Here is a 12701-nt window from a genome sequence, read left to right on the forward strand (position 1 = left end):
ACAAAGTATTTCTGTTCAATTATTATTTCCAATACTGATAATTCAAGAAATTTCCTCAGACCCACCTATTGATCAAAATTGCTACTCTGATCACTAGTAGCACCTGAAATGACCGAAAGTTTAGGGGAGAAAATGTGTGTGTGTGTGTGTGTGTGTACACTTCTTTTCTTTGCTGGGGAATGCAGCTGTATTAGAGGAAGAAACCAAGCAACAGCTCCTTAGCATTTAACAAGCATTTTAAAGATAGTGCAATTTATGTATTTAAGCTTCTTTAACACAAGTTCTTGCCTTTCACTCCCACCCTGTGGCTTACACTGGTATTACATTTATTCTGACATTTAAAAGTCAATATTGAAAAATGTGATATAATGTATTGTATGGTTTAGATTAAAAAAAAAATTCTATCATACCTAAAAAACTTTGTGTACCTTATAAAGCTATAAGTTGACAAGTTCCAAGATGTGAAGAAGTACTAGTATCATACAATTATAATTCAGTCAAAACGGTTAAGGACTTAAATTTAAGTTCAAACCAGTGGACTTTTATTTTTAGTGACTTTTAAGATTTTATTCAGTTAAGGTTATCGTAGCTTTTATGTGATTTTACCTTACTGTTTCTTATCATCTGAGTATATCTCCCTGTAATCTTGCTTTTCAAAAAGTTCTTTCAATTTCATAGGAGTCTCATTTATTCTTTAAGAAAAAGACTAGATTCTTGTTTTTCTTAAAATTAATATCTTCTCCAATTTATTTCAGTTTATTATTCTACTTTTCCTGCTTTTTATAATATACTAGAGGCCCAGTGCATGGATGCACTGGTGGGGGGCGTGGCCTGCAGGGACCCACCTGCTGTGGGAGCGCTGCTTATTCCGGTCAGCTGAGCGACGGTGGACCCACCCTCTGAGTGGCTGCTGAATGAGGAAATTAGTCTGAGCTGGTATTTCAGGGTAATGTCTTTGGTAAAGGTATGTTCTATGTCCTGGAGGTACCTGGCAAGAGAGCTCTGCACCCCAAAGCCACTCGGTGAATGCCCTTGACGTGTGATGCCAGGTGGTGACACCATTGGGGATGTTCTGGGCAGCCATGCTTCAGGATCCTCAGCCATCAGGACAGCCTCCCCGGGGGTCCACAGTCACGTCCCCACTTGCCATCCGCCTATGCCAGCTCCCCGTGCTCTTTCTAGAACACACCTTAGAGGGCCTCCATCAGCTGGTGGGGTCAGGCCAGAGTCCGGACTGTCTCAGGTATTTGATAGGGGAAGAGACTCGGCCTCCCCCTGGGCCCACTTGCGGCTGCTCCCTCTGCGGGAGTAGCTGCTCATCTCGGTCAGCAGAGTGGCGCACCCACTGTGGGAGCACACTGACCACCAGGGGGCAGCTCCTGCATTGAGCGTCTGCCCCCTGGTGGTCAGTGCACGTCATAGCGATTGGTCAACCAGTTGTTCTGGTCGTTCTGCTGCTTGGTTGCTGGGCTTTAATATATATAGATATTTCCCAGCTTTTCTAATAAACATTTCTAAATACCAATGCTTGCTTAACATTTCTAAAGTAGGGTATTACTTTGGTAATTAGTAAAATAAAATCTTGGCAACCCAATTTGTGATTTTATATATATCTAGTCAGATTGGGGTAAAATAAAGAACATTTCCTGCTGCATACTTTTTGTCTGACAAACATTTAGGGCATGTTTTCTTCTGGATTAAAATTGCTTTACTGAGCTTATAAAACAGTCACTCAGAAAACATTTTCACATTCACAGTTTGTTTTTGAAAGTGGCAGACAAAGTTTTTCTTTAGTGCTATGTGCAATTAGAGCGTGCAATGCCTTTTAGTGTGGATTAGGAAGAAAGGTCACATGCCAACCATTCAGGATGCTAAACTTTGAAAAGATTATATTAAATCCATATCAACAAAATCTGAAGTAATATTAAGAGAATAGAAACATTTGACAATGTTAAACAAATCATAATAAAATATGTAATTAAATTCAATGGAACATCTAATCTCTTTTTAAAATTTACTACTCTAGGTTCTCGATATGAAAAACAATTATTTCATTAGGAACCAAAAAGAAGTACTCTGTAATTTGAGCCATAAATGAAGGCAGTTACAGAAAGTGATAAAGACTATTTCATTTGTCAAATTACTGATGATTTTGACATAAACTAGGGATGACTGCTTCTGATGTTAAAGAAGCTTTAAAAGGGGAGAAGATGGAAGAAAAGGTAGGAAAAGAATGATAAATCTTTGGCTTCTCAAATAACTGTCAACTTATTCCTGTTGTGTTTAGATTTGATTACTGGTGTGGATGAATTTATCTGGAAAATACACCTTGGGTGTACTGGCAGGGGATAAGGAAGGACTCACTCTGAGGAATTTTTGCTCTTCTTTGGGGTTAGAAATACAGCTATGCTTACTATTATTTTTGTTATTATTATTGAAGAAAAGTATTGTTCAATACTTTAGAATTTGATTGTTCTAAGCAATGTACTTCCCCTTTTATGATTGACACCAAATAAATCTGCTGATATATTAAGTAAAAATTTTAGGTCCCCAACACCCCAAGAAAAATTTTTTAAAAGGCACCTTATGACATGTTAGTTCCGTTAAAAAAATAAAATAAAATAAAATAAAATAAAATAAAATAAAATAAAATAAAATAAAGACATACAGGGTTAATCTAGAATGGATGTAGTATTTTCCATTGACACAAATTTCTGAAAATGATCATTTATTTTTTTAAAGGATTAGTATAGTCAATGGCAACTCCAACGCTTTTTCAGAAACTTAGGATTTTTTTTCAATGCTAAATTATCTTAATGAAGATTTCTCCGTTTGTTGAGCATACCAGAGAGGAAGTACACATTAGAAGAAATAACTTGTATTTTCCTTTCTACTCTCAATATTATCCAAATGGACTCTGCACTGCAGGAAGTTGAAGTCATTACAACTTCAAATAAGAAAGCAAGGGAACTTTGAACATTATGCTTTAGGAGATTTTAAACATTAAATCATTCAACAAATAAATTTGTCTTGAGGTACTAAAACTTAAAATAGTTAACATTATAAACTGTTCCAAGTACTAGTTTGGAAATGCTGAACTTGTGGAATGAATACTGACATAAGAGTTTTACACGTCATACTTTAAACCCATTTGAAAGAGTTGGAAGATATTGTAAAATGATTCCTTAAATTTTCTTTTATGCGAATAGGGAGAACTTGTTTAGTATATATAAATCAATTTAAGCTTATTATAGGTAAATAAACTTACCCATCTCATTGATGGATATTATATAAAAAATATACGTTTAAGGGCTATTTGAATAAGCAATAATATTTAAGAAGAAAGAAAAAAACAAACAAACGCGAAGTGGCCAATATTTCATTAGGCCAAAGCCAGGTTTATTCTTAATGCAAAGGCAATGGAAAATATTTTTGTGCTGGAGTCCAGGTTCTGTTAGATATCAACATCTCCTCATCTAGTAACTCAGTTGGTTAGGGTGTCATCCTGATACGCCAAGGTTTCAGGTTCAATCCCAGGTCAGGGCACATATAAGAATCAACCAATGAATGCATAAATAAGAGGAACAACAAATTGTTGTTTCTCTCTCCCTTCCTCTCTCTCTCGCGAATCAATAACACACAACACACACACACACACAAATGTATATGTCAATATCTCAAAGAAAGAAATGTGTATTTTCCCTATGCCTGCTTTTAAAATATTTGGTAGTAAAAGTGCAAGTATTTTATTCCATTTATAAACCAACCAGAGGCCCGGTGCATGAAATTTGTGCACTGAGTGGGGGGGGGGGGCGGGGGGCGGGGGGGGGCATCCCTCAGCCCAGCCTGTGCCCTCTCGCAGTCCGGGAGCCCTTGGGGGATGTCCGACTGCCGCGGAGGTGGGAGAGGCTACCGCCACCGCTGCTATGCTCGCCAGCTGTGAGCCTGGCTTCTGGTTGAGTGGCGCTCCCCCTGTGGTAGCACACTGACCACCAGGGGGCAGCGCCTGTGTTGAGCATCTGTCCCCGGGTGGTCAGTGTGCATCATAGCAACCAGTCGTTGCGCCGTTTGGTTGTTTGCATATTAGCCTTTTATTATATGGGATTTGAAAAACAGAAATGATTTACAATAGGCAAGATGTTCAATCTAATTGTCTATTGGCAGATGAATGAATAAAGAAAATCACATCTATATATCTATATACCTGTCTCTCTATCTCTCTCTCTCTATATGTATATACTGTATATCCCTATATATAGATGTAGATATAATAGGATATCATACACATACACATATAAAGGAACATTTTAAGGCTGAATATATCAACTTTAAAAAAAGAAAGAAAGATGTTATTTGAGACAACATGGATGAACCTGAAGGATATTATGCTATGAGAAATAAGCCAGGCACAGAAAGACAAATACTGCATGATCTTACTTGTATGTGGAATTTAAAAAGTTGAATTCTTAGAAGTAGACATAGAATGGTGGTTGCGAGGGTTTGTGGAGTGGGTGAACAGTTACATTTTAGTCAAAGAGGACAAAATTTCAGTTTCAGGGGATAAATAAGTTCTGAAGATCAAATCTATAGCATGGCAACTACAGTTAATATTACTATTGTATTACTTGAATTTGCCAAGAGAGTTAAGTCTTAAATGTTTTCACCGCAATAAAAACAAAAGATAACTATGTGAAGTGACAAATATATTTGATTGATTGTAATAATCATTTCATAGCCCTAACTGGTTTGGCTCAGTGGATAGAGCGTCGGCCTGCGGACTGAAGGGTCCCAGGTTCGATTCCAGTCAAGGGCATGTACCTTGGTTGCGGGCACATCCCCAGTAGGGGGTGTGCAGGAGGCAGCTGATCGATGTTTCTCATCGATGTTTCTAACTCTCTATCCCTCTCCCTTCCTCTCTGTAAAAAATCAATAAAATATATTTAAAAAATAATCATTTCATAATGAATATGTATCAAAACATCATGTACACTGTAAATATATACAATTTTTGTTCATTATACCTAAAGCTGGAGGAAAAAAGAAATGCAATGAAAAATTTAAATTCAGAATCACATTTTTTTCTAAGCAACTAGAGTCAGTGAATTGAGTTATGAAACTTGTGTGACGATTTTCCTAAACTCATTAATATGAAGTATCTTCTCTCATATGAAAAAAACCTAAACTTTAAAGGCTAATACTGAATATAGGTGGTAAGTTTTCAATGATACATATTTGAATACAGTGATGACTGTCACTTTTATTCCAGTGTGCATATCAAAGATTGCTTTTAAACTCTGAGATTCTTGCACGCAAAAGGAATATTTATTTTCCTGAGTGTAGCCAGTATTTGATTTTGTTTCTGGATGAGGCTTAACAGAATTATACTTTTAAAACAAAAAAAGAACTATGCTCTTACTTGGAACAATGTAAACTAAGAAACTGAAAATAAGGATTCACTTATCACTTAAAGTTTTTTACACTAAGAATAAAATGTTAAAAGGAGAAACTGAGGTAAAATACAGTAAGGGGCAAAAGAAGGTTTACAGTTGTTCATATGGAAAATAATACAATTAATAAATAATACAAAAATAAGCCGTTCCATGTACTCACAACTGTAAACCGACTTTTGCTTCACTCTTATATATTTACCAGTTTTAGATACACTGAGACAAGGATGTTATGATTAAAGTCAAGCACTGAATATGGTTGAATTAGTGAGAAAGTGAGAAAATGGATGAGACAAGGAAGGGATTAAAGTAGAAAATAGGAATAGGAAAAAAAAGAGATTTGATAAGAATAAATATAGAAGCATGGTAAAAAAAAGTTTGAGGTCAAAAGGTTAATTAAAAATGCAAAGAAATTGTATTTATAAGAATGTATGGCTATATGAAATCTACGGTTCTCCCACCCTTGCTAACATTACTGAAAATCTAGCAAAGCAAGACACAAATTCTAGGAGCCTTGTCTGTTTTGCATGATGCAGAGTGCTAGGCACTCCTACTGCCAGTTTGGGAACAATTCCAGGGCAAATGGGATCCATCCCAGAGTCCTGAAGGAAGTGGAAAGAAAATAAACAATATAAAAATAAAATTAAATACCCCAGTTACTTCCAAGTTTGTTACGGGGTTCTGGTTTAATGTAAATCCCCCCAAAAGCTCTATCATTCAATGTTATAATAAAAAATTCTTTTAAAAAATATAAACATTCTTTACCAGTACTGCCACAATTACTATAATTTCAATTCATTGAAGTTAATTTGAAGCAGAGTGAGATTAATACCTTCCCACTATCTGTCTTTGAGTCTTTCACCTTGTTATTAGGTTCCTTTTGCATATGTCTTGTTTTCTCAATGGGAAGAAATAGCTCATTGTGGGAATACCTTTTAGTGCAAAATAGAAAATTAAATGACCTATTAAAAAAAGTAAGGTTTCCCGTAATTCTCTCATCCCTTCTCCAAACACTAGATTTAAAATGAACTAACAAGAAAAATAGAGACAGATTCATAGAGAGCAGACTGACAGATGCCAGGGGCTGGGGGAGGGGGAGAGGGAAATATTGGGCGGGTAGGTGAGGATGGAGGGACATGGACAAGTGTGGTGATTGTTGCCTGGGGAGGGGGAAGAGGGAGGTACATGGAGGGTAAAATAATTTATCTACAGGTACAGTAGCTGAAGTAGCTGCAATTGGAACCAAGGCTGTTAACTTCTCAGGCACAGGGGTTTGGCGACTAGAGAAGTAAAGTGGTATAATTATCAGCATGGTGAGGTAGACACATTTGAATGATAACATTTACACACTGAACTGATGTAGAATAATTTTAAGATTCTAAAACCTGTCTGTCATACAACAAACATATTCCTCACTCAGGAGTAGTCCTAAGCCAAGTTTTGCTGTTTAAATATTGCCTGGATGAAAACAACTCTTCGGTATGGCCTTTTTTTATGTGCTCAAGAATGTCCAAGTAGAAATTTACATCCAAAAACAACCTAGATAGATTTATCAAGTTCTGCCAAACCAGTTCCCTTGCTGACAGGGACAATTTGGCAGTAATTTCTTAACCAAAATTGTATAGCCTAAGTATTTCTCAAACTTATTAAAAGTTAACCATTTGACAGCATGACAATGGAATATCCTCCTGATAAATCTATCCTCTCAAAACCTTAACTCCCTTTCTTGCCTCCCTATCTCCTAATAGAAGAGTGGGCATATTTAAGTAGCTGATTTAAAATCCTTGTCTGATCATTTCAGTATCTGGATCATCTCCTGGTTGGTATCTGTTCCCTTGAAAATTAGTCACATTATCTTGACTCTCCATATGTTGAATAATTTTGGACTGTACCCTGAACATTGTTAATATTATGCTGTGGAGACATTATGTTACATGATGCCAGAGGATGTTGATGTTTTTATTTTTGCAGGCAATTAAGTAGGTCAGCCTCAGACTTCAAAATGCCACTCCTTTGAAGAGCAACAGCTCATATCTCAGTTCAGTCCTTTTAAGTTTCAGGTTGCCCCACACATATCCCTGGGTTTGGGAGAGAGCCAGAGACTTGGGCTGAGTTTAAACACAGAAACTTAGGTTTTCTTCTCTGGCTCTCTCCTCTCTGGGGGTCTTCACTCCCTCTATGGTGACCATGGTTATTCTGGGCTCATCAGCTTCCTGCTTCTGCCAGCCAAATAAGTGTGGGCTTTCTATTGGAATTGTAGCCACTGCAACTGAGGCCACCCTTAGAACAAAACCACAGAAAACTAGGAATTTACTCTGAGCCATTACATTTGATTCCCTGCCAAAATGTGCAAAGTTCAGTCTCCGAAGTCCTCAGGTAGTTGATTTTTTTGTATGTTGTACAGAGTTATTACTGTTATTTATAGAGGCTTGTTTGGTACTCATTCCTTTATAACAGAAGTTGAACTTCCAAACTCAGTTTTTAAAAATCCCTCAATTCTTTTGAATTTCACCATGATTTTCATGAGATGACTTAATCACCAATCCAATAGCTTTTCCTAAAGCTCTTATTTTGTTTAATGCTTATTCGACAGTATTTCACACTACTGAGCAGCTCCTCCTCCTTGAAACTTTATTTATTTTTGTTACCAGTGTAATATTTAGGTTTTCTTCTAAACTTTTAGTATTTTCATTGGTCCTTCTTTCCAGGTCATAAATGTGTGCATCCTTTAAGGTTCAGACATGTGTACACTGTTTTCCCTCATCATACACTCTTCTTATCATTCATTCTCACACCAAATCTATGGAGTATTCATCCCTAAGGTCTGTATCTTTAGGCTCACCCTTTCAATTCTCTTTTGATCCAATACAGTTTCACTTGTTCTGCTGTCTACTGTGTTAACACATAATACAATCACCTTTTCCTCAAATCTGGTACACACCTCTAATCTTCATTTCTCTTTTTTAATGTAAGGCATCCTGCTTAGCATCAAAAATCTTAAGGCAAGATAAAACCTTAAAGAAACTGAGGCTGGCTTTCTTAGAATAGTAAAATCCAAAACAAGACTGGGGGTGTGACAAAGGGTTACCAATTTTTAATTTTGCCAAGAAGGTAGTAAAAACAACTAACTACCAAGATCTACTATCTTCTTCTTGTCAAAAAGAAATAGGCATTTGTTAAAAAAGTAGGAGGGGTTTTTAGATTCAGCTTTAGAAAAATGTTATCACTTAATCCTCAGGACAACATGAGAAGCAAGAGCTAAGGATAGGAATGGGGATCTGGGGTTCCAGCACGGGAAAAGAGGAGGTGGTGATAATGTTCAATCAGCAGAGGCAAGAAGTAAAGCAAGATGTACTGTGGCCATTTGGCCATCTAGCAAGAGTACATTCCAGATAATACTTTCAGGGAATATGAACAGGTCAGTAACCCCCTGCAGCATTATGTGGATGAAACTTCCAGGGAAACATGATGCCCTTAATGTTAAATAGTGGAGAGCAATTAGGAGTAAAAATAAGAGTATGTAAACCCATCCAATATGGAATTACTTAGATGAAACCTCAATTGAAACACAAAAATCATGCTCTCATTGATAAACAAAATGGGAGAAAGAAAACAAGATATCCATCTTGGAATTATTTGATTTTTCAAAAGGGACTTATCAGGGGAAAAAAAATAATCACAGGTTAATGATATACAGAATGCCTGGAATATATTTTGCAGTTTAATTTTATTAGAATTGTAGGATATATCTATGTATATATCTTAGAGAAAAATATCAAGTACATGGAAAGATACATTTTGGCAAAAAAAATCTTTCAGGGAAAAAGTGAGCTCTCATAACATAGCAAGACCAATTAAAAAAGCAACAGAGAACTTCAGAGAGCATAACAAATCAGGTGCAAATGAAAATTTAGTGAGCTTTCCCTTCCACTCCCCTGCCAAATTCTAGTAATATTTTAGAGGGGACTACAAAGCCAATAAGAAGTTGTTAAATACAATGGGAAAAGTGCTATCTAGAGATTCTGTGGTTAAAGGAAGCTAATTGATTTTCTTACTATTGATTTTAGATCCTATAATACATCCTGTGCCTTTAAAAACAACCACCGAGTCCATAGTATGCAGCATTTCACAATTCACAAGTCTAGGGTTTTGTGGAACATCTCTGGAAATGCATCAGGTACCACACTCTTTTAACAGATTAGAGTCAAAATCAGAGCTTTCTCTAGATTTAATGTAGCAGGTATAGCTAAGTAACCAGGGTCGTGATTTAAAGCAGAGATGGGGAACCTGTTTTTGCCAAGGGCCATTTGGATATTTATAACATTATTTGCAGGCCATACAGAATTATCAACTTAAAAATTAGACTGCCATATTTGGTCCAACATTTAATAAACTCACCCCTAATACCTTGGCAGGGCCAGACCAAATGATTTTGCGTGGACGTTCCCCGCCCAATTTAAAGTATAAAGACGTAAAGCAATTATTTATCCAAAAAATGTGAGAAGGACTGATGAGCAGGCAATATGACCTCCATGCATAAAGAAGAGTTCCTGAGGGAATGCTAGAGTATTCTTAGAGCATGACATATTTCCTGTAGATGAAAAGCAAGTAACTTAGTAAGAAAAGCACAACATAATTTATCTAACAGGAAATTACAATCTGGTAAAACCAGTGGTTCTCAAAATATGGTCTAGAATCCCTGGGGGAGGGTGGGATGGATCTTGAGATCAGTTCAAGAGATCCACTGTTGGGAGAAAAAATCTGCTTGAGTCCTGAGTGTCCCTGCACATTTTTGCTGCGCATGGCAAGAATACAAGACCATGGACATTTCTCAGGGTTGTATTTTTTTTAAAAAATATATTTTTATTGATTTCAGAGAGGAAGGAAGAGGGAGAGATAGAAACATTAATGATGAGAGAAAAACATTGATTGGTTGTCTCCTGCACGCCCCCCCATCCCCCCCCAACCCAGGCAATGTCCTCTTGATCGGAATTGAACCTGGGCCCTTTAGTCCACAGGCTGATGCTCTATCCACTGAGCCAAACCAGCTAGGGCCCAGGGTTGCATTTGTAAAGGAAAAACTTGGAAGGATGAAGTATGTTTCCCTCTTGGATAATGAACAGGCTGCTTTACTGCTTGTTATAAAATGGTGAGTTTCCCGAGCTCAATGTTCCTCTCCTTCAATGTCCTAGCATCCATGTGAGTCTACCAGGTCACCCTCAGGCAAGACCAATGCAAATATAAAATGCTCTTGCACGGTGCTGTACTATGAGTAATAAAGATGTTTTCCTCTGATCCAGGAGTCTTTTGTCTTCTTCCAGCATTCAGGAAGCAATAACTGGCTTATTAGCTTGTCAGTGATTTTAGTAGACCCTAAAACCCATGGGTCAACTACTGTCACAAGACCATTAGATGTTACTTGCCTTTTTTTTAAAAAAATATATATTTTACTGATTTTTTACAGAGAGGAAGGGAGAGGGATAGAGAGTTAGAAACATCGATGAGAGAGAAACATCGATCAGCTGCCTCCTGCACACCCCCTACCAGGGATGTGCCCACAACCAAGGCACATGCCCTTGACAGGAATTGAACCTGGGACCCTTCAGTCTGCAGGCCGGCGCTCTATCCACTGAGCCAAACCGGCCAGGGCTTTTTTTTTTTTTTTTTTTTTACTGTGTTGACATTTATACTGATGATGCAAAAGTGATGGTAAAATTGCTGGTGCCAATGCCATGGTACCAAATTGTAGTCATTGTATGTATTTTTCAATATCATACTCTCAGTAAAAAAAGGAAAACAAGCCAGTTTCACTGGACAATGTCCTTGATGAGCCTATAAAGATTTCTTGAATTTTATTTCCCAGTTAACCTCTTTTCAATATTGTGTGACAAAATTGGAAATATACACAAGGACCTCTGTTTCACAGTGAATCACAAGGGTTTTCTTGGGGAAAGCACCTAGTGTAACTGTTTGCATTGCAAAATGAACTAGTCACTTTTTTTTTTTTTTTTAATGGAATGCCATTTTTCCTTGAAAGAATGACTGATAGGCAAGCTACGGTTAGGCAGACATTTTCTGAAAAGCAAATGAAGTTAGACTCTGACTTAAAAAAACCCAAAAAACACAACTGAGAAGATTTGTTGTCCATAAAAAAATTTAAGTTTTCATGTGAAAATTAAAATTATGGAAAACTTGTACCCATTACAATAAGCTTGACAACTGCCCAATATTTAAAAGACTATTCTGATAAGATCAGTAATGATGTTAAATGGGATTTTTAAATATATCTTACAATAAATCAATATTTGGGAGATTTACATACTTCAGTGAACCAGTATTTTCCAAATGACTAAATTCATGATGCTACAAAATCATGTATAGGTAAAAGATACATTCAAAGTATAAGATAAGCCACTGGTTTTTAATATAGCAATAAAGTTTGTTAGTTTCGGCTGTTATACTACTGTTAACACTTAAGAAACTACTATTTATCAAGTTTTGGAGCTGTACCAAAGAAGAATATCTAACATTTCTAAAAGGGTTGTTAAAATATCCTTCCCTTTGCCCTGACTGGTTTTGCTCAGTGGATAGAGCATCGGCCTGCGGACTGAAGGGTCCCAGGTTCGATTCCGGTCAAGGGCACTAAAAAAAAAAAAAATACCCTTCCCTTTCCCACCTACATATCTGTGTGAGGCTAAAATTTATTCATATAATTTAACAAAACAATACACACCAAAAAAACCCCTCAAAATACAAAATATTACAACAGATCATTGCTGAAGCATTTCATAACAATGAAAACCAAATATTTTCAATTTTGAGGACTTTTAGGATGAAAGATTATGACATATTAATAAGAGAAACTAGATTGTTTTGGGGGGCTAGTCCTAACCTACTGAGGTTGAAAACAGCCTTTCATGCCTTGGTCAAGAGAAATCAGGGCTGAATAAAATATACAAGCTCTGTTTTGTGGGCTCTGGAATAGAGTAGAAATAAAAGAAAAATGGGATATGCGAGAAAGGGGATAACTGGGGGAATTAAGGGGAGAAAAGCCATAGTAAAGATACTCAAATTTGTTTAGAAACCCAGAAGAGATTTAAAAAAGTGATATACCACTTCTCATTTTCTCTTACTCTCAAAAACCCTAAAATGATATATTGAATTAAAAAAACAACAACAGAGACCCAGAATAGGTAAGGGTTAGGATGAATTAATAATTAATATTTGGAAACAAAATTTCTGCAAAAGAAATTT

General features: G+C 36.6%; 1 protein-coding gene across 9 annotated transcripts in view; it reads right to left on the reverse strand.

Annotated features, from left to right (window-relative positions):
• The window catches only part of TANK (TRAF family member associated NFKB activator), a 105603-nt gene that overhangs the window by 11441 nt on the left and 81461 nt on the right, over positions 1 to 12701 (reverse strand). The window lies entirely within an intron of this gene.

Source organism: Myotis myotis, unplaced genomic scaffold, assembly GCF_014108235.1.
Source record: "Myotis myotis isolate mMyoMyo1 unplaced genomic scaffold, mMyoMyo1.p scaffold_m19_p_8, whole genome shotgun sequence".
Lineage (NCBI taxonomy): Eukaryota > Metazoa > Chordata > Mammalia > Chiroptera > Vespertilionidae > Myotis > Myotis myotis.